A 21,681-nucleotide genomic window follows, 5' to 3' on the forward strand; every position below is an offset into this window, starting at 1 on the left:
TAATGTTATTATAATTTTATATTCTAAAAATCCTGAGGGAACTTAAATTCCATATCTGGAAGATCATTAGTTATACTATATATTCATAGTAAAGATTTTACTTTAAGTTTATTTATATTGTATTTAAATTTTTGTGCCGCGCACTTAAAATTTTATTTTTGTGAAAATTGAGATTTGTATGTGCCTGTGCCCCATGTAGCTGTTTTATTGTGCATATTATATTTACTTTTTATTTGTGATTATAAATATATACTGTTTGAAACTGCTCTTCTCCCATGTAATAATATATCAGAAGTATTTGTCAATGTTAGTAGTTCTTTAAAAATATGTTAATGTTGCTTAATCTTATGAATGGATATATCAATTTAGTCAGCCATCATTCTACTGTTAGTGTTTGTTTCCAGTTTTTTTCACTCAGGGAAGTATCACTATACTGGGCGTCTTTGCAGAGAGGCCCAAGGTATATTAAGTTTAAAGAGTGTCAGCTGTGGAGATAAAGTGCCTGTGTTCAAATCCTGGCTGAATTATTTACAAACTTTGCATTATTCAAGTTATTTATTCTCTCAGTGCTTTAGTATTTTTTGTTTTAATCTGTAAGTGAGGGAAACTAATGGAACCTACTTTGTAGGGTTAGTTTGAGGATTACGATTTGTAAAACCTTAGCAGAATCAGGTTCACAATAAATACTGTCTCGGTGTTTGCTTTTGTTATAAATGTTGTTCATATGTTTGTTTATTTCTTTAGGGTGAATACCTGGAAATTGAATCACTGGCTTAAAGACAGGGACATTTGGGAGACTTTTGGTGTATGTCAGTGTTTCCCAACCTATTTTGTGCCATGCCCCACCTTAACCTTTCTAAAATTTTTATGTCCCCCCCTATGTAACATACATAATTTTTAACATTAAAAAATTGATTTGTTCACTTAATAAACATAAATGATAGGTTATAGGAAGAAATCACTATGAAATTGTTAACAAAACACAGTAAGTAAAATTTCAAAACATAATGAAAAACAGAAATTTAAATTCCAAATAATTTTAATACAGATTTTTCTATATTAATTTATTATTTTAATTTAGTGTGATCCTTGCGCTTGATGCTTGCTAAACAGAGATTTTATATTAGGTTCCAATTTGGTTAGCTTTAGTCTCAAGTCTCCACGTTGTGTTTATCCAGCCAATTTCTTTTTTTTACCAGTAAATCATTGACAGCACCAAAACCACGTTCAGCTAAAAATGAAGATGGAAACGGCGGTAGCAATAGTTTTCTTGCACATTTGGTTGAATTTGGGTATTTGATTTCTGTTTCCTCACAAAGCCATGCCATCACTCCTTTGATATTAAATAAAGCTTTAACTGACTCATCATTTTGCAATTCTGCGAGTTCTTCTTGATACTGCATATTTGATATATCAGACAAATCCACTAACATTGGCTGCATCATCCATGTTGGGAAATCAATTTGTTTTAAATCAGAAAATCTTTCTTTTAAATCAGCCGATAGAATATTCAAATGATTGACAACAACAAGTAAAGCGGTATCAGTTACTTCACATTTTTGGAGCCAATGAAACTATTTAAAGTTTTTGTTGTTAATATGTTTCTGACATAACTCAATATTGGTAATGAAACCAAATATCTTTGCTTTTGCATCGACAAGAGTTTTATTTGTTCCTTGAAGTTGCTTATTTAATAGATTTAGTTTTTCAAAGATATCGGCTAAATAACTCACAAATGCTTTACCATCTATTGTTACCAGATACTTCATTTCAGGTTTGTCGCTTAAAAATCACTAAGAGTATCAAACAGTTCCATAAATCTTTTCAAACAGTTTCCTTTAGATAGCCATCTTACTCAGTATGAAGTAAAAGTCTCACATGGTCTTCATTTTGTTCTTCACAAAATAGCTTGAAAAGACGCTCACATTTGGCACTAGATTTAATAGCATTAACACACTTTATTACTGTATGTAATACTTCATTCACAACAGGCGAGATGTTTTTAGCTACCAAATTTTTTCTATGAATAACACAATGCACAAGAATCATTTCTGGATTCGCATCTTTCATCAATTTTAAGCAGCCATTTTTCTTGCCCATCATATTGGGAGCACCATCCGCAGCACAAGATGTTCTATTTTTCATTGGTATATCATTGACATCTAAGTAGTTTTTTAGCTAATTAATATATATCTTTGGAGGTAGTGGTGCTTTCTAATCTTTTACAGAACAACATTTCTTCAGCAAAATGTCCTTTATCAATATATCTTATGTAAGTTATCAATACTGCCTCACTGTCTCTCAAAGTTGACTCATCCATTTGCAAGGAGAATTTTCTTGTTTTCAGCTTTTCAATAAGTTGTTTTTCAGTATCCTCACTCATTTCGTCTATTCTTCTGCTAACACTATTGTCACTGAGTGGCATAGCTTTTACATCTTTGTCATCTTTTTCAAGAACCGTTTTAAGAAATGCTGATATTGACGGTTTTATTAAATTCTCTCCTATAGTGTGATTTTCTCCAGTTTTAGCGATGAATAAAGAAATTTGATAACTAGCCTCAAGAATACGATTATTAGTTGAAGTATGAGCAGTAAATAGAGACTTTAATGTTGTGCTTTTTTCAAAATTTTTCTTTAAAGTTTTAAAGTAACAAATCTGAGTTAATATGAGCACTATGTTTCGCCTTCAAATGCGCCTCAAGACGACCTTGTTTCATTGATTCGTTGGTCAAGCATTGCTGGCATAAAAGACAAAAAGGAATCCGCTCATCGTGAACAGCGGGTATGAACCCAAATTTTAAATATTCCTCTGAATATTGATGAGTTTTTTTCTTGCTTGCACCACTCATTTTACTATGGGGTATAATAAAAATAAGATCAATTATAACTAATATTAAAATATGTGTTAAAATATATTCAATGTGACATAGAGTAAACGTATACTAAAAATTCATATTTATTTAAATGTATATAACACATTTACTACACTACCACCGCAAATAAAAAGGTTTCTATATTTTTTCCACTTGACAAAATTTTCTGGAAAGTTATGCTTCTAAAATTAAAATTGTCGTGCATGCACTATTATAGCCCCAATAATATTTATAAAATATTATTGCTTTCTAGCCCCGATGCAAGAAGTACTTAATAAAGAGTTTAATATTGATAAAAATAAAATCAAATACTTACCAATTATATCTATGCAATATATATACGTATATTTATTAAATCAACAAGCTTTTACAACAGTTTTGACTGACACTTATATTTCAAATTAACACCAACTGAATGATGTGAAACACTACAGAAGTTGCGATGGGCCAATTAAGTGAGAATAACTGCGTTGTTTAGTGAGTTTTTAAAACGTCCGGGTTCCCCGCGGCAGACGGCACGCTCCGCGGTGAACCCAGGACGAAGTTTACTTGACGACGCCAATCACCCACTTGATAATTTGGTCTCGTCAAACGAAATATACTTAATAATTATTTACCACAATTATTTAAGAATTGCATTTTTTGTTAAATTTGGCACCGATATCTAGCATTGCATTTAAATGGCCCGGGGCGAAAGAGTTAAAGTCGTGTCGAGTCCATTTTCAAATTGCCCCCCTTAACTATCGAATTGCCCCCCTGTGGGGCGTGGGCCCCACGTTGGGAAATACCGCTATAAATCCAATTGCTCTGAATGCCTCACATAAGTGGAACTACACAGTATTGATCCTTTTGTAACTGGCTTATTTCATCTAGCATAATGTCCTCAAGGCTCATCTGTGTTGTAGCACATGACATGATTTCTTAACTTCTTCAGAATAAATAATGTCCCATTGTACATCTAGGTACACTTTCTTTAGCCACTCATCTGTGGATGGACACGGCTTGTTCCCACCTTTTGACTATTGTGAGCAATGCTGCAGATGACCATGGGTGTGCTAATATCTGTTCCGGTTGCAATCTGTCTTTGAAAAAGAGCAATGGAAATGGGAAAATTCATGCTTTCTGGAGTTATTGTAATTCAAAATCCTAAACCTATATTTTTGGTTTGGAAAAGTAGATATCACAATAAGGGGACTGAAAATTTTGAATGAACTATTGCCGGGGTCCAGCCCCGGGGGGAATCCAGGGGTCCCACAGGAAGAGACGGCGTCGGCACGAATCGAGTGAGAGAGTCGAATTCTTTTCTTTCTCTTTATTCTCTAGTTAGCATTTACTGCCAGGCATCTCTGCCAAATGCTGGTCTAGCTTTCTTTTTATGCACACACACTAAGTTACAATCACATGGTAATCAGAATACATTGATCAATCATTGTTTTTGTTTCACTATGGTTACATTTTCTAGGTAACAGTTAATTCATTTCTATAAACTGTAAGTCATTCAAAGAACAATTATACAATAACTTGAACAGCAATAACAATATTGATACAACCTTCCAAAAGGTCAGTACTGATTAATAACTCTACCTTGTCTAGAATACTATTGTCTAGTCAAATTTTATTTATTACTATAGTCATACACTAATTAAGTTCTAACTTTACTTTTCTCAGAGTGTTCCACCACCTGCAGGTCAGGTATGCAAGAAGAATGGAAAGTTTCTTTACTCTACCACATGAGAAGGCTAGGGAGGAAAAGTGATGAATTAAGTGAAGGCTGAAAGGTGCTCTGTGTATAGTTACTGTTTCCTACCTATTCATAAGTCACAATCTATTGTTTCTAACATGATTAATAAGAAGTTCTCCTACCAACTTAACCCTTTATGAGGGATATCATAGCCAGCCTCTTATGTCTATGAGCCCAGTTCAAGGGGCTTACAGGCTTTTCTGTGGAACTCACACCCTCTGTCTCATTTCCAAAGACATTACTACGAATCTACAGGGAAAGTACGGTACTATTATCCCTGTGCCATAAATGACAGCACACACCCAGAAAAGGGGGTATAAGGCCAGATTAATTCAGAAAGGTCAAAGGGGGGAAGTATCATTGTGCCTTTCCTTTGCAGTGACTTTGTCAACCCGCAGCTGTTAGTCTTCACTGCGGTGACTTTATTAACCAGCAGCCATTGGTCTTCTTCTGCTGTGACTTTGTCAACCAGCAGTAGTGGATCTTCTTCTGCTGTGACCTTGTTAGCCAGCACTAATGGATCGGCTCCCGACAAACTATGTTAGGTGATTTTCCCCTAACAATATAAGAAAAGGAAAGCCAAATAACGTTGAATCTTTAAAGAGTTGCTGTGTTCATGTGAGGTGACGATTTAAAATACTTTTCAAAATAAGTGATCACCCCGCACCCCACAGATGAGTGGAAATCATTGGACTGTGGCATTTACAGGTCTAGATGGTTAGATGCCAAAATCCAGGCGACAGAGTACTTATGGAACCTCGAAGGAAAACCTACCTGAGAACCTTGTGACAAGCCACTCACTATAACCATGACATGATAGCAATATTTTGCTAATGAGACGATTTGCTAATACTGCTCATTATACCACTTATGAGAGGAAGTACATTTATGTGTCTTTTTGTTTTTTATTTTCATGGTTACCCTAACAAAGCAACAATAGCAATTGGAAATACAAACTCCAGGCAATGGAGCCGTGAGGTTTTATGGAGGAGGGTGCACCTGTGCAGGTACAGGAAGGTCTTAAGGAGGCTGGTGCTGGCTGGGCCCTGCCATCCTGAGGGAGTCCCAAGGTCCTGGAAGGAGGCAGCACCCTGCAGTGACCTTGCTGACAGCAAGGGGCAGCAGCGAGCAGCTCCCCGGCATTGCGGGTTCTAGTCTGGTTCTAGACCTTGGATCTGAGAAACTGGTCACCCAGTCCAATGACCAAGTGGCATAGAACCCTTGATGGATTATTTTGTTTCTCAAAGAAATGAAAGAGGCCAAACTAACCACTAGTGCCTATCTTTTCCTGGCAAGAGCTTGCCATCTTTCATGGTTTAGCTTTATGTTTCTGACAACCCTTGGGAGAAACGATTTCAATGGCATAGAAAGAAATGGACAGAAATACTCTGGGATGTTCGTGCTCACACTTTTGAACAGGGCTGAGAAATGGGACTTCCACTTTTGACTTTATATACTCCTGTATTAACTTTTCAATGCAAATCATTTTAACTATATTTATTTAACAAAAAGTTTAAAATAATGTCAATATTCTATTTACATTTATTACCCCAGCATTAGTTGTAAGAGGACAAGTATTACGAACTTTAGTTCTTTTGTGATGAAAAAACTAAATAAATAGAAATTACTCTTGTGCTTCTCAGAGAGAATAAAAAAGATATGAAGATCTCGAGTAATATTTCTCAACTAAGAAAAAAATAAAACAGAATCTACAAAACTACCCCTACAACACACACACACCTCCGAGTTCCACAAGGGGAAGAGATTCCTGATGTGCCTGTGGACGCTTAGTTTTTTCTCCTTGGACAGGTAACACTCCAGGGCAGGCAGACTGCTATTCAGACAGATTCAGCCCTGATGAAGGCAGCCCAGGAAAGCTGCTCCACGGGGAAACAACCAGAACTCCACTTTTGTCCCATTCTTGCAATGAATCCATCACTCGTGAAGGGAGCTGAGCTCATTTTCAGCTTTCAGGAAGGCCAACGAAGTTGGATCCCTTGATACCTATAAAAGGCCCCTGTGGGCCAGGCACCTGCTGGACCCTGTGGAGCAAAGCAAGGCAGAGAGGGGCCAGAGCCACGCCAGACCAGCTGGCACAGTCACAGCTGGTCCCTCCTTGCTCTGGGCTTGTGTCACAGGTTCCCTGTCAAGTGCAGGGATGTCAACTCTGAGGAGGAAAGAAGACAGACATTAAGCCTCCATCCAGAGGTCAGCAGTTTAGGCCATGCTCCTGCAAGGTCACCAGGACCAGTGGCAAGGAGTGACAGCCCAGACCTCCCTTTCCTCTGGGCGGGGCCAGGCCTCAAGCACAAAGGCAAAGTTCTTAAAAGCACAGAAGCCCCTGTGACCCTGGCTATAGTGAGTATGCTTGAGGGGAGCCAGGCTGGCTGAGCTCTTTAAAATCCCAGGGCTGTCTGACCAGGCGTGGCCCAGTGGATGGAGCGTCGGACTGGGATGCGGAGAACCCAGGTTCAAGACCCCGAGGTCGCCAGTTTAAGTGTGGGCTCATCTGATTTGAGCAAAGCTCACCAGCTTGGACCCAAGGTCGCTGGCTTGAGCAAGGGTTTACTTAGTCTGCTGAAGGCCCACAGTCAAGGCACATATGAGAAAGCAATCAATGAACAACTAAGGTGTCGCAACGAAAAATTGATGATTGATGCTTCTCATCTCTCCTTTCCTGTCTGTCTATCCCTCTCTCTGACTCTCTCTCTCTCTCTCTCTCTCTGTAAAAAGTAAAATAAAATTCCGGGGCTGTGTCCCTAGCGCCCTGCCCAGGGGCCCACCACTCTCGCTGGGCGCGTGCCCCTTCTCCGCCTACCCTGTCAGTGGACAGCAGCCCTGCCCCGCCACGTGAGAAGGAGGTAGGGGTGGGTGGGATGGAAGATTGGGGCTATTCCCAAACTGGGCGGGGTGGGAGGTGATGCTGGAGGAGAAATGGGCGCAGGTAGGGATGCAGGTTGGGCGCGGAGTGGGTTGGAGGTAAGGATGTGGAAATCTGGGCCAGCGGTGCGTACAAGGGGAGCCGGAGGCTAGGAGCGGTGGGTGCCCTGTCTGGCCCGTATTGGAGCCCACGGTTCCCTGGAGCCACCCAGCGTGAACTAGGGTGGAGGCTGGACTATTGGGGACTAGGGAGGGGCGCAGCACAAGAAGGCAAGGGGGAGAGGGGGCCGGGAGGGGGCTCGTAGACCACGGGGATGGCCGGGTGGGGGGCGGGGGACGGAGAAGGCGGTACCCTGGCGCGAGGCGCACCGTGGAGCCCCAGCGAGCTGGTAGAGGTCCGGAGTCGTGGAGCGCTGCTTTGCGGAGCTCGAGCCAGAGCAAGCGGTAAGCAATACGCGCAGGGCATGGGCAGGACGCGGACCCTGGCCGGCTGAATGGAACCTGCCTCTGGGAATTCTACTGGGAAGTTGAGGGCGCAGCAGGGCTGGAGAGCGGGGCTCGGGACTTTCTGAGGTCCTTTTGGGATAACTGAGATTCCTGTGCTGCCAGAGGTCCCTGCAGAGCCGGGTTCTCAACTGAGTAAAGGGTTTTCTAGGGGGTGGCTGGAAGCTGGGGGAAACGCTCTCTGGGGCACGGGGAGGGGGAGAGTCTCCCTGGTGGGTGGGGGAGCAGGACTTGGACGTTTTGAACCCGGCAGGCTCAGGGGACACAGGAGGCTCAGGGGACACAGGCCCGCGGGGAGGGTGGGAGGACACCCCAGGCTGGTCTAGCAGCGCCAGGCTCTCTGCACATTTCTCGGTTTTGTTAGCAAGGATGTTGCCTCCTACATCCCTTTAAGGCATGTTTTAAAAGGAACCCTTTAGCAAGAGTGCCAGAACCTGATTCTTGACCTATATGCTGGTTACTTTGCATTCAAAGTGGAAACTTGCCTGATTTGACAGTGATCCCTTCTTTCAGAGGCTGTCCTGACTGTAAGTGGCAGGGATGCGCACTACTTGCTTTGCGGTGGGCGCTCTGGACAGAACTCATCCTAAGATGTAGAGATCCTGGGTATGAATTTTTGTGACCTGGGCTTGAGAGACAAGTGGAGTTCGCAGTTTTTATCTTATCAAGATATCGCCAAAACATGCCCTTTAAAAATGGTTAAATGCAAACAGCTGAGACATGAATTATGCGTTGGTTTCCAGGCAGCAAGGATTTAAAATGATAATGACACAATGTGTGTGTCCCTTCACTGGTAGTCCATCCCTGTGCGATGGGGAATGTTGCAAAACAGATATTAAAGATTAGAGAGGAAAAAGGGGATTGCTTTCCCTCAAGTCAGTTTGTTCAGGCAACCATATTGTATGGGCGCAGCAGTTCAGTATATGTTAAGAAAGTGGCTGGTTGACTCAGCGGTAGAGCGTCAGCCTGGCCTGCGGGGGACTGGGGTTCGATTCCCAGCCAGGGCACATAGGAGAAGTGCCCATTTGCTTCTCCACCCCCCCACCCCCACCCTCCTTCCTCTCTGTCTCTCTCTTCCCCTCCTGGAGCAAAGATGGCCAGGGCGCTGGGGATGGCTCCTTGGCCTCTGCCCCAGGCGCTAGAGTGGCTCTGGTCAAGGCAGAGCAAGGGCCCCCGAGGGGCAGAGCATCGCCCCCTGGTGGGCAGAGCATCACCCCTGGTGGGCGTGCTGGGTGGATCCTGGTGGGGCGCATGCGGGAGTCTGTCTGACTGTCTCTCCCGTTTCCAGCTTCAGAAAAATACAAAAAAAAAAAAAGAGTTATTTCTGCTTCACTCTTTTAACTACCAGACTGTGCTGCGTAAGGTAGCCAGCAAAGGTTAACTGGCTCAAAGCTGTCTTAAACGGTATTAAATAAAATTTATGTTTTGCTAATGAGAAAGTGAATTTTGACCCAGTTTCCTTGAATATTACTTATATTTTAAGTGGTATTCATTTTTTTAAATAATTTTTTCTAGTCTTCAATTAAAGTTGATGTACAATATTATATTAGTTTCTGGTGTACCATCCAGTTATTAGACACTTATGTAACTTATGAAGTGATCATCTCAATAAATCTAATTATTCATTTCCCACCATATATACTTATCACAATATTGGTGTTCATTTTCTTAACGAAAATAACTTTTACACTGTACATTTGAAACTTAAAATTAATTCTCTGTATTTATCACAGCCATTTATAAAACCTCATTCACTCAAAGAATTTAACCAATAATTAGTGTTTAGGATATTACTATTCTTGAAATGCACCTAAAAGAGAGATGAAATAGAACATAGAATTTTTAGGACTTTACATCAGTATTGCACATAAGTACTTTAGTAAACACATAGCTTGTGTAATGTACTAATATATACTTTTCTAATATTTTAATTTATTGATTTTAGAGAGAGAGAAGAAAGGAGAGAGAGAGAAACGTCGACTTGTTGTTCTACCTGCTTACGCTTTCATTGGCTGATTCTTGTCTGCCCTGACTGGAGATGGAGCCCACAACCTTGCTGTATCCAGACAACATTCTGAACAACTGAGTTACCCGGCCAGAGCAATATCATCAGAGCATTCTAAACAGTGGAAAGGCCTCTGAGAAACATTTGCACTGTACCAAAATTCCGGGTCTAACTTGATTATTGTACAGTCTCTTTTATCCCTCCCCCCTCCACTAGATCATAGCTATTACCAACACTGTGTAGCACTTGTCATATTATTTTGATTTTGATTCGTTTTTTTACAAGGCTGCCTCTCCCCGAGATTGTGAACAAACCTCCTGAGGGTAAGCACCATATCCTAGTTACTTTGGTATCAACAGTGCCACAGACATAGGTGTTTGATTAATGTTTCCCCAGTTCAAGAGGGAAAGATGGCCCTGGCCGGTTTGCTCAGTGGCAGAGCGTCGGCCTGGTGCAGGAGTCCCGGGTTCGATTCCCGGCCAGGACACACAGGAGAAGCGCCCATCTGCTTCTCCACTCCCCCCCCTCCTTCCTCTCTGCTCTCTCTTCCCCTCCCGCAGCGAGGCTCCATTGGAGCAGAGATGGCCAGGGCGCTGGGGATTGCTCCTTGGCCTCTTCCCCAGGCACTAGAGTGGCTCTGGTCTCAACAGAGCGACCCCTCGGAGGGGCAGAGCATCGCCACCTGGTGTGCAGAGCATCGCCCCCTGGTGGGCGTGCCGAATGGATCCCGGTCGGGTGCATGCGGGAGTCTGTCTGACTGTCTCTCCCATTTCTAGCTTCGGAAAAATACAAAAAAAAAAAAAATTTAGAGCATATATTTTCTTTTATGTTGAAGAAGTTGTAGAGAAAAAGGAACCCTCATTCACTGCTGATGGTAATGTAAACTGGAAAGCAGTATGGAGAATTCTCAAAAAAAAAGAACAGACTTACTTGCCATATGACCCAGCAACCCCTCGTTTGGGTACCTACCCGAAAAATTTGAAAACATTTATTTGTAAAGATACACGTACTCCTATGTTCACTGCAGCATTACTCACCATGGCACACAGGAGAAGTACCTTCTGCTTCTCCACCCTTCCCCTCCTCCTCTCACTTCTCTCTCTCTTCCCCTCCTTCACCCATGATTTGATTGGAACTAGTTGGCTCAGGATGTTGAGGATGACTCCATTGCCTCCACCTCAGGCACTAAGAAGACCTCAGTTGCTGAGCAACGGAGCTACACCTCAGAAGAGCAGAGTAACACCCCTAAAGGGCTTGCTGGGTGGATCCCGATTGGGGTGCATGCGGAAGTCTCTCTCTCTCTGCCTCCCTTCCTCTCACTGCATTTAAAAAAAAGAAAATAGCCTGACCAGGCGGTGGCGCAGTGGATAGAGCGTCGGACTGGGATGCTGAAGGACCCAGGTTCGAGACTCCGAGGTCGCCAGCTTGAGCATGGGCTCATCTGGTTTGAGCAAAAGCTCACTAGCTTGGACCGAAGGTCTCTGGCTCAAGCAAGGGGTTACTCAGTCTGCTGAAGGCCCGCAGTCAAGGCACATATTAGATAGCAATCAATGAACTAAGGTGTCACAACGAAAAACTGATGATTGATGCTTCTCATCTCTCTCTATTCCTGTTTGTCCCTATCTATCCCTCTCTCTGACTCTGTCTCTGTAAAAAATAAAAAAATAAAAAAAAGAAGAAAAGAAAAAAAAATAGTCATATATAGGCTAAATACACACGGCTCTGCCAAGTAATCATGCACTAATCACACAAAGTGCAAAGAAGCCTAACACAGCTGGTTTCCCTTCACCCAGCTTCCCTTAACAATACCCTTCACCCAGCTTCCCTTAATGTTGACATCAGAACTGAGAAATAAACATCAGTACATCATTTTAGTGGGCTGTGTCTTTTTTATGTCTGCAATCTGTGATAATTCTTCAGACTATCCTTGTCTTTCAGGACCTTGACACTTTTGAAGATACCTGGTCAGGTATTTTGTAGAATATGCTGTTTGGGTTTGACTCATGACTTCCCATGTTTACACCAAGGTTAATAATCTGGGGGACAAACACCACAGAAGGGCTGTGCCCTTTTCAGTACATGATGTTAAGGGGTATAGTATGTTACTGTCTCACTGCTGGGAGTGCTAATGTTGATAACTTATTTCAGGTTATGTCCACCAGGGTTTTCCAGTATAAGTTATTGTGTTTTTTTGTAATTAATAACTCTTTTAGGAGAATCCTAATGTTTTGACTGAAGAAATTATCCAGACCAGTTTTTTTCTTGAAAACAGTCTTATTGATGGTAGAGAATCTGAATAGTCAAAAACATAGCATTATAGGTCTAGTAATGAGATTAATTTATATAAAAACCATCCAGCTATAAAGTCAATGTATCTAACCTGTAAATGAATGTTCTATTAAAATCTTCAACCCACATTTTCCAGGGATAAAGAGAACACAAAGAGACAAAACTGAAGCATACCTCTTGAGGATTGAGGCATATATACAGTCTGTAATAAACACATCGAGGGTCTGTTTCTGATTACTGTAATGTTTGAATTTAGGGAATCACTAATCCTAAATCTGGTAGCATAGATATTCCCAAATTTGTACCTGCAGTAGGTGTGCAAGACACTTCTTCAGGGGCTCTCCTAAAGGGATGATTGCCCTCATTTTAATCAGGATATACCTCCCATCTGAAACCCCTAATTTTCATGAATTACATAATTAAGGAATAAGTTTCATGAAAAATATTTGTCTGGAAAATCATGGGATGGTGGACCCTGAAATTAGAGATGGGTATAAAAATAAGATAGTAGATTTATCAGTCAGCTGGGATCTATAGAAATATTCAAAGTAATGTAATCCCTGTTTGCGTGCTGTTGGTAGAACAAGTTTTCAGTGTGTTGGGAAACAGCTGTTAGGCTTGCTCGCTTGTGCTTTGCATGAATTAGTGCACAAGTGTGTGGCAGCACCACATGTGTATAGTTTTATGTAAGGTTATGGGTGCTTGCCCTCAGGGCAGATTGCGGATTGCCTGCCCACCACTGTGAGGAGCCATTTTCGCTGTTCGTTACCCTGAGGTTTTCCCCTCCCTGTTTATTTCATCCACCATTGCGAGACTCTATTAAATGGAAATGGCCCAATTCTTTCTAGCTTCACAGTTTCTTTGTCTGTCTTCCGAATCCAATGTGGACTTGCGTGGCTCACCCACTGGCACTACATAAGAAAAGGAACATATTCTCTATTGAAAATCAGTTTCTGAACTATCCAAAAAAAAACATAGTTAAAAGCTAATTATTCTACCAAGAAAAATTTAAGAAAGGGAATTGTAAGTTTATCCAAGCATGTGTTGGTTGAATGGTTGATCACTATATAGTGATTCCACTGGAAGTATATAGTTCAGGAAAGAAAAGGTTGTGAAGACCATTTTTGCTCATTTAGATTTACATCACTTAGAAATTCTGCCCCAAATTTAAAATGAGGAGAAAGGGACCAAGATAAATTACATTTTTGTTCTGTGAAAAGTGAAAAAGACTTATTAACAAGAATGTTATTTCACTAAAGGCTGATGTGTTTTTTTTTGTAGTTTTCTGAAAGTGAGAAGTGGGGAGGCAGAGAGACAGACTCCCACATGCACCTGAGAGGGATCCACCGGCATGCCCACTAGGGGAAGATGCTCTGCCCACCTGGGGCATTGCTCTGTTGCAATTGGAGCCATCCTCAGTGCCCCGGCCCACGTTCACTTTGATCACGGATTCGAATTTAGCGAGCCATAGAACACACTGAACTTTCCTCTGTACCGTCCACATCTCGACTGGCACGGCCGTGGGCTGCATTGCTGTATACACGGTGTTACATCATCATCTGCGCATGCGCACATGCTGCCACATCCTCCTACAGAAACTGGGAGGGTTTTCCTTTTATTTGGTGCAGATTTCCCATTTCTATCATCTTTTGTTGCTTTCCTGTGACCGGTCAAAAGTGCACCATGACTTTACGGACACACTGTATAGATTTCCTAAGCACTATGCTGTACACCTGAAACTAATACAAACAATACTGAACGTAAACTGTAATGGGGAGGAAATGCCTTAAAAATATTATAAAAGGAATCAACGAGGTTTACCCAGGCTTCCCAGAAGAGCAAGGATTCCAATTTCTCTTCAGAGAATTAGCTCCCCCTTCAACACCAGGGCTGCTCTTCCTCCTCCTATTCTGTAAGAACCAGAGCCTGTATTTCCTCCTGAACTCCAAGTGTGGTGTCAGTGCCTAACACCTCAAGTAATACAGAATCCTGGCAAATTAATTGGTAGGTAAACATAGGAGCAGGATACAGAATAAGTAAACACGACCAGGATATGCTCTCTTGCAAAGAAAAAAAAAAAGCCAATATTTAACAAATGCCACGCCTAAAGAAGCACATTTTCCACATTTTTTCTGATTTGTTTTAATGCAAGACCAACATTTTTTTATTGTTGCAAACATTCATTCATTTTTACTTTAGCATTTCATTGAGTTGCTCTGTTCTATTTTTTTTTCTTTTTTAAAAAAAAAATTTTTTTTTAATTTATTTATTTTTAGAGAGGAGAGAGAGAGACAGAGAGAGGAGAGGCCGAGAGAGAGAAGGGGGAGGAGCTGGAAGCATCAACTCCCATATGTGCCTTGACCAGGCAAGCCCAGGGTTTTGAACCAGCGACCTCAGCATTTCCAGGTCGGCGCTTTATCCACTGCGCCACCACAAGTCAGGCGCTCTGTTCTATTTTATTTGCTTTAGTTTTAAAAGGCCCTTAATTTTGTAAGTAAGAAAAAAAAAAAAGAGGCTGCATTAATTTTCTCAATAGTAAACAAGATCAGCTTTGAAAATGTACTTCTGTTGCTATATTGGAAGAAAACACTTGTATAAATTTATTGAGCCTTTAAGTACCAGATAAAATAGAGCTTGCTTCAAATTTCTTAGAGCTTGTTTTCTTTGCCTAGTAAGCTTATTTTTGGGTTTCAAAAAGGTTTTGCTCCGCAGATAATGATGCGTTTGCTGATAATGAACAAGCGAAGTAATTCTCAGAAATGCCTAGGGCAAAACTTGAATAATTCCTGTGCAACTGTTGTAGGTTGGTTTTTAAAGCTCTGAAAGTCTGTTACACCAGGTGTTCCTCATTTCCACTGCAGGACGTGACCTCCCTCCAGGATTCCACCTGTCTTCCCTTTCCCGGCCTGCTCCCCTTTCCTTTCCCAAAGGTGTAGGCGGCATTCCTCCCAGAGCGGATTTCTCAACTGGCTTTTCCAGGCTGCCTGGCCCCATGTGACTTCCCCTAACGCCTGTACCGCCTCGAGCTTACAGCGCCCCTACCTACTCCGTCAGGTACAGACCCTTCCTGCCCCCCTCCTTCCCCCGCCAAGAGGTCGTGATCTTAGTGGAGCCTCGCCGGGGAGTCAGGGGAGGGGCTGAGCTCCGGCCAAAACAGTAGCTAGAGCCCTTGCAGCCTGATTATCACAGGACTTGACAGCGGTAGCCTGGCAGCAGCGGGAACATCTCGCCGGCTCAGTTCCGCTCACGCAGGAGTCGAGCGCAGCGGGCGAGGACGGGCCCTGCTGCGGTTGCAACCGCCCAACCGCTCCGGGGCGCACGGCCTCTCTCCAACCCCGCCCGCTCCATGCCTCGCTGTTGCAGAAGTATGACGAGGGGAGGCGGCGGCGACACGGGGCGCGGGAAGCCAGGGCTCGGCACCCTGCAGCACTCAGCACTAGGCTCCGGGAACCGGGCGGCGCACACTAGCGACCCCACTGCTCGACCGCTGGGCGGCGGCCCCAGCCTGCATGCTCCGCGCTGCGCCTCGCCGGGCCCCAGCCTCCGCCTCCTGCTCGCACCGCTGCTGCCGGGCGCCGGAGTAATATGCTCACTCGCGTGAAATCTGCCCTGGCCAATTTTATGGGCGGCATCATGGCTGGCAGCTCAGGCTCCGAGCACGGTGGCGGCTGCGGAGTATTGACCTGCCCCTGCGCTTCCTTACAGGCGGCGGAGTTCCTGGGGCTGTCTCAGGACGAGGTGGAGTGCAGCGCCGACCACAGCGCCCGTCCTATCCTCATCATCAAGGAGACCCGGCGGCTTCCCTGGGCTACTGGCTATGCAGAGTGAGTGCAGCGACGCCTGCGGCTCTCCCGCTTTCCTCTCAGTCCTTCCGCTCACGTTCCAGACCCCCCTCTCTAGTTCCATTGGCCCCAGGATTCTCTGGCTGCCAGCTTCCTGGCCTAGGCGGGTACCTCTTAACTTACACTGGCCATTTCTGTCTTCTCCACGCCCCCTTCCCCATCTCGCATCCCCAAGGACGCAGGTGTCTCCAGCCCGGGAATGGTGGAAGATGAGTGGGTGAAGCGCTGCACCGTGGGAAAGCTAAGGTTGACAGATCTGTGATTCCAGGGGCTGGGACACTTGGAGTGCATAGAACAGTTCTGCTGAAGTTTGAAACACAGCAGGAAATCTGATATTTTCGCCCTCCCGCCCCAAATCTTTGTGCCTCCATATGAAGAGTGTGGGGTAGAGCCTGGAGGAGCGGTCAGGCGACGAGGTGGGGGAGGTTGTGGCGGAGGGCGGTGTCCGAGTCGGGGGAGGCGGCTCTGCCTTAGCTTGCGTGGTTGCATGTTTCAGGTCTTTCTCCGACTTCAGCCTAATAGCTCATTTGCTTCTTTTGTTAGCAGGTAATAAAACATTTCAAGTTCATTAAATGCCAACACAATTTACCCCAGCCGTTCGGGAAAGGGAAACTTATTCCACTGTTTATTGATAGCATTTTGGTAATCAGCTTTGGCGAGTAGGCGAGCGTTTTTGAGTGATTTACTATTTCAAGAACCAATTGATTTTTGTTGAGGACCTGGAGTGGAACTGAGAAAGGAGGGAGGATTTTAATGGCCTCTGTCCCACTCTAAGGCTACTCCTCCATTGACCATTAATGGCCCAATTTTATGAATGGTTGGCTAAGTAATGTTTCTCTGTTTGCATATATGAAACTGGGGAAACTCCAAAGGAGGAATTTAGGGAGACCGGCGTTCCAGGGTTAATTGTAACCTGGTAAATGCAAAAATGCACGTGAAACCTTGGGACCTGGCTCACCTGTCCCTTTAAGCTTGAACTCCAGTCCTGCTCTGTAATCTGGGTCCTCCCTTGTTTTTGCACAGCCTCGCACGCTGATTGGTTTATTGGGAATCAATCAGCTCTTCAGACGCCAGAGCACTTTGATGCTGATCCTGTTCTGGTGGCCTGTTTGCCCCCGGGCAGACTTGGTTCCTGAAGCTTAGGGTTCCCCTGTGAGAGTTGGTCTGGAAGATTACCTGCTTAGAGCCTGGAATTCTTTTTTCCTTCCCCGTTCAACATGTAACAGCTTCCTATGTGACTGAAATAGAAAATTGGGGCTAAGAGGGCTGGAGTGTGAGAGAGTGAGGAAGCAGAAGTGAAAGTGCTGGGTGCTAAAACAATAAAAATGAACACGATAAAGGGTAAGTGAGGTAGAGAATGTTTGGGTTGGTGGGTACAAAATAGCTTTGTAACTTATAGAGAAGCCAAAGGAAAAAGAAACACCTGTGTAAGGAAAGACCTAAAGGAAAAACTGCCTGCCAAAACATACCAAGCACTGTTTCTTGACTGAATAAGAAAACACGTTCAGAAGTCAAGTCAGTTTGGACTCTTTGCTAGACAAAGGCAGCTTGGAGGCATAATCTGTCCTGCAATTTACAGTCCCTGTGCCTGGCTGAAACCTGAATGTGTAGGGCGGGGTTGTCACTCCAGTGGGTTTTCCTGGGCAAGGGCACCTGTCTGAGGGGCGGAAAGACAAGCAGGCAAACGGAGAGAAAGATATGCAAGTCAGGAAAGAAGCTGTTAAGATACGAAATGTGGAAGCTACTTGGACACAATAAAAGGAGTGCCTCAGATAATCAGGACAGTAAGGGAAAGGGGGAAAACCAGCAGTTTGTGTTGGGGTCCTATGGCAGGCACATGACATGCCAAGGACTGTAAAGACTATAAAGGAATCTGAAACGAGACATGTAGGAGAGCTAGTACTTACAGGGTGTGAACTTTTCCTAGCTGGACTTTAGTTTCCTCATCTTTAAGAAGCTTATCTTTTCTTAAACCAGGACATGAGAGATATTCAACTGGACGGTTAAAAAAAATCCCACTGTAGAATGTGTATTTAAAAAATTATAAAAATAGTATACACTTGTTAATTCAAGCAAATACCAGTATACAAATGTAAACCTTTCTCAGCCTCCCCAGAGGTAATGGACAAAGTCAATGCTTGGTGCATGTGCTCCTTTCTAGGCTTGTTTGGATGCACCTATAAATATGTGTCATGCATTTCTTCTTTCTTTGCTGAACAGACCCATTACTAAGTGAGTTATTCAGTTGCATTTCCATAAGACACTATGTCATGACTTTATTCCAAATCAATACATATAGGATTTCCTCATTCATTTAAAAACATGTACTTGGTACTAGGAACAGCTAACAGAAGTGCTTGCTGTTTAGTGCTTGTATCTTTCCATGTAAGTATATCGTTTGATTTTTCACAACAACTCTCTAAGGCAGTGATTTTCAACCTTTTTCATTTCATGGACACACAGAAAGTGACTACTATAATTCTCCGGCACACCAAAAGATAGACTTTTTGCTAATCTGATAAAAAAAATAGGTATAATTTTGATTCATTCATAGTGGTTGGTTACTGCTGTGTTGGCTGTGTCATTTTTATTTTTAATTTGACAATCTAAGGCAAGGGTCCCCCAAACTTTTTACACAGGGGGCCAGTTCACTGTCCCTCAGACCATTGGAGGGCCGCCACATACAATGCTCCTCTCACTGACCAGCAATGAAACAGGTACCCCCTCCCGGAAGTGCTGCAGGGGCAGATAAATGACTTCAGGGGGCCGCATGCAGCCCTGTGTGCTGTAGTTTAGGGAAGACTGCTCTAGAGGTTATCTGTGCATGTAAACCTAGCATACAGTCTTTAATCAACAGCTAAACTTGTGAGCAGCAATAGGAAGCTTTTAGAAGTAACAGGAAATTCCACCCCTGCCCAATGCCAATAAATATTGAATAAATGAAGGTCTTCAGTTTCTGGATCCCAAGTCTCACATGGATTGCTTAAACTAATTCTCTAATTCTATAATTTATAAAGAGTATCTCTTCCTGAAAAGGAGTAATAGTAAATTGTCGGGAGCCGATCAACAACTTCTGGCTGACAAGGTCACAGCAGGAGAAGACCCACAACTGCTGGCTGACAAGGTCACAGCAGGAGAAGACCCACAACTGCTGGCTGAAAAGGTCACAGCAGAAGAAGATCAAAAACTGCTGATTGACAAAGTCACAGCAGAGAAGACCAATGGCTGCGGGTTGATGAAGTCACCCAAAGGAGAGACACAATGATACTTCCCTCTTTGACTTTTTGAATTAATCTGGCCTTATATCCCCCTTTTTCTGGGTGTGTGCTATTATTTATGGCACAGGGATAATAGTACCGTGCTTTCCCTGTAGATTCGTAGTAATTTCTTTGGAAATAAGACAGAGGGTGTGAGTTCCACAGAAAAGCCTGTGGGCCCCTTGAGCTGGGCTCATAGACATAAGAGGCTGGCTATGATATCCCTCGTAAAGGGTTAAGTCTGTAGGAGAATTCCTTCTTAATCATGTTAGAAAGAATAGATTGTGACTTGTGAATAGGTAGGAGGCAGTGGCTGTGCACAGAGCGCCTTTCAGCCTTCACTTAATTCAACATTTTTCCTCCCTAGCCTTCTCATGTGATAGAGTAGAGGAACATTCCTTTCTTCTGGCTTATTTGATTTACAGATAGTGGTACATTCTGAGAATAATAGAGTTAGAACTTAACTAGTGTTTAAATATAATAAATAAGTAATATTTGACTAGACAATAGTATCTTAGGTAAGGTATAGTAGAATGGTCCATTGTGTGGCCTAGGATGAGAGCGCAGTTGGCAAGAAAAGAATGTTTTACTAAGAGAATTATCTTTTGACTAAAGGCAATTGCTAGGCTTTCTCAATGAGATGTTCTCATAAAATTTATATACTTTCCAAGATTTTTTGATAATGAGAGGAATGTAGGGGAATCCATAGAAGTAATAACAGTTAATGTCTTCTGAAATTATGTTGCTACTAGGCTATCTTGCAAGTGCACTATGTATATCTTTGGGTGTAAGTTACTCTTAATGTTATGTCAATTTCTTTATAGGCAAGCCTTTTAGAATCTTGTGAGAAAAAGTAGGACACTGCATGAACTCAAGGCCATTTACCTGAGCAAGCGGTGATCCATTGTTAGTCCTTAATGATTTCGTCTGCTAATCTCTCTCTGCCCCTTGACTCACAACAGCAGTAAAGTTAGTTAACTATTAGTACTAATACCTTAAAAGCTTTTACCGATGTTGTTATCGCTATTCAAGTTATTTTGTACTTTGAATGACTTGCTACCCGATTTGTAGTTTATAGATATAAATTGTTATCTGGAAACATGTAAACATAGTGAAACAGAAGCAATGATTAATACCATGTAATTGTAACTCAGTGTGTGTGTATAAAAGGGAGCTATCTAGCATTTGGCAGAGATGCCTGACAGTAAATGCTAACCAGAGAATAAAGAGAAAGAAAAGAATTCGGCTCTCTCACTTGATTCGCGCCGATGCCGTCTCCTCCTGTGGGACCCCTGGATTCCCCCCGGGGCTGGACCCCGGCAGTAAATGGCAATAAATAAACCATTTCTCAATTTTTCTATCGTCTAAAAGGTCATCAACACTAGAGCTCAACTAATTCTTCACTCACCAAGTGATACCAATTCTTTCTCCCCAGGAAAGCTTAGAAAGTAGCTCACTTTCTAGAGAGATAAGCAAACCACTTCTGACTCAGGCCTTGACTCATTAGCATCTTATTCCACTCTAAGCAACCCTTCCTACCAATACTATCCCTTCTCCAGTATCTCCTAGAACAAAGAGAAGATAACTCCTCCTCCCAGTACATCCTATAGCAACAGCACTATTGCTAGTAGCAGCCTTTAATCATAGCCCCAATTCCTACTTGCCTTTCTCTCCCCTTTCCTATTTCAGCCACTTTTGGTTATTCCAGTTACATTTTTGTAGGAAGATAAAACTACAATTTCAAGTTTGAGGAAGTGGTTCAGTACTGAAGGCAAATGTTTATCTCATGTTCTTTTCTTCAAACCAATTCTCAACCCCTGCATCTGGATTCCTCAGACCAGGGAGTGGAAGAAGAAACAACTAACTTGTTTACCGTCCCCCCAGTCCCTTCATCCGGGTCATCAGTTTTTTTCCGACCATTCCCAAACCCCCCTTATCTAGTCAATGATATCCTCATCTCTCCCTTCCCATTTTGTGCAGCCATTTGAACTAGTCAATCGAGAAAGAATAAGATTGTACAGTAAACACTCCAGCCAATGGGGCAAGACCCAGTAGCCTAGGGCCAGCGTTAGGGATAAACAGAGAATTTGCCCTCTGCCTGTGCCCTGGGCTGGCTGGCTTTCACTAGCAGTAGCACACCCTTCTGCAGAAGTTATTAAAATTGCCTTGTCAAGGTATTTTGTCTCCACGAGCCTTGCTTAATTCCATCTCTAACAATACAACATCTGATAGAGGGAGGCAGCAAAATGACATTTGTAGTTAATTGTACGTACCAATGCAAGTACCATAA

The 21,681-nt window shown here is 43.0% G+C and overlaps 1 protein-coding gene, 1 long non-coding RNA gene and 1 pseudogene across 2 annotated transcripts in view; 2 read left to right on the forward strand and 1 right to left on the reverse strand.

The window, feature by feature from the left end:
* Positions 1-21,681, forward strand: part of LOC136394896 (uncharacterized) — a 292,059-nt gene that overhangs the window by 85,445 nt on the left and 184,933 nt on the right. The gene's annotated exons all lie outside the window — the stretch shown is intronic.
* Positions 1-21,681, reverse strand: part of LOC136393880 (spermatogenesis-associated protein 31D1-like) — a 371,407-nt gene that overhangs the window by 31,452 nt on the left and 318,274 nt on the right. The gene's annotated exons all lie outside the window — the stretch shown is intronic.
* Positions 15,926-21,681, forward strand: part of LOC136393881 (receptor-type tyrosine-protein phosphatase S-like) — a 55,141-nt pseudogene continuing 49,385 nt past the window's right edge.

The sequence above is a fragment of the Saccopteryx leptura genome, chromosome 2, assembly GCF_036850995.1.
Source record: "Saccopteryx leptura isolate mSacLep1 chromosome 2, mSacLep1_pri_phased_curated, whole genome shotgun sequence".
Lineage (NCBI taxonomy): Eukaryota > Metazoa > Chordata > Mammalia > Chiroptera > Emballonuridae > Saccopteryx > Saccopteryx leptura.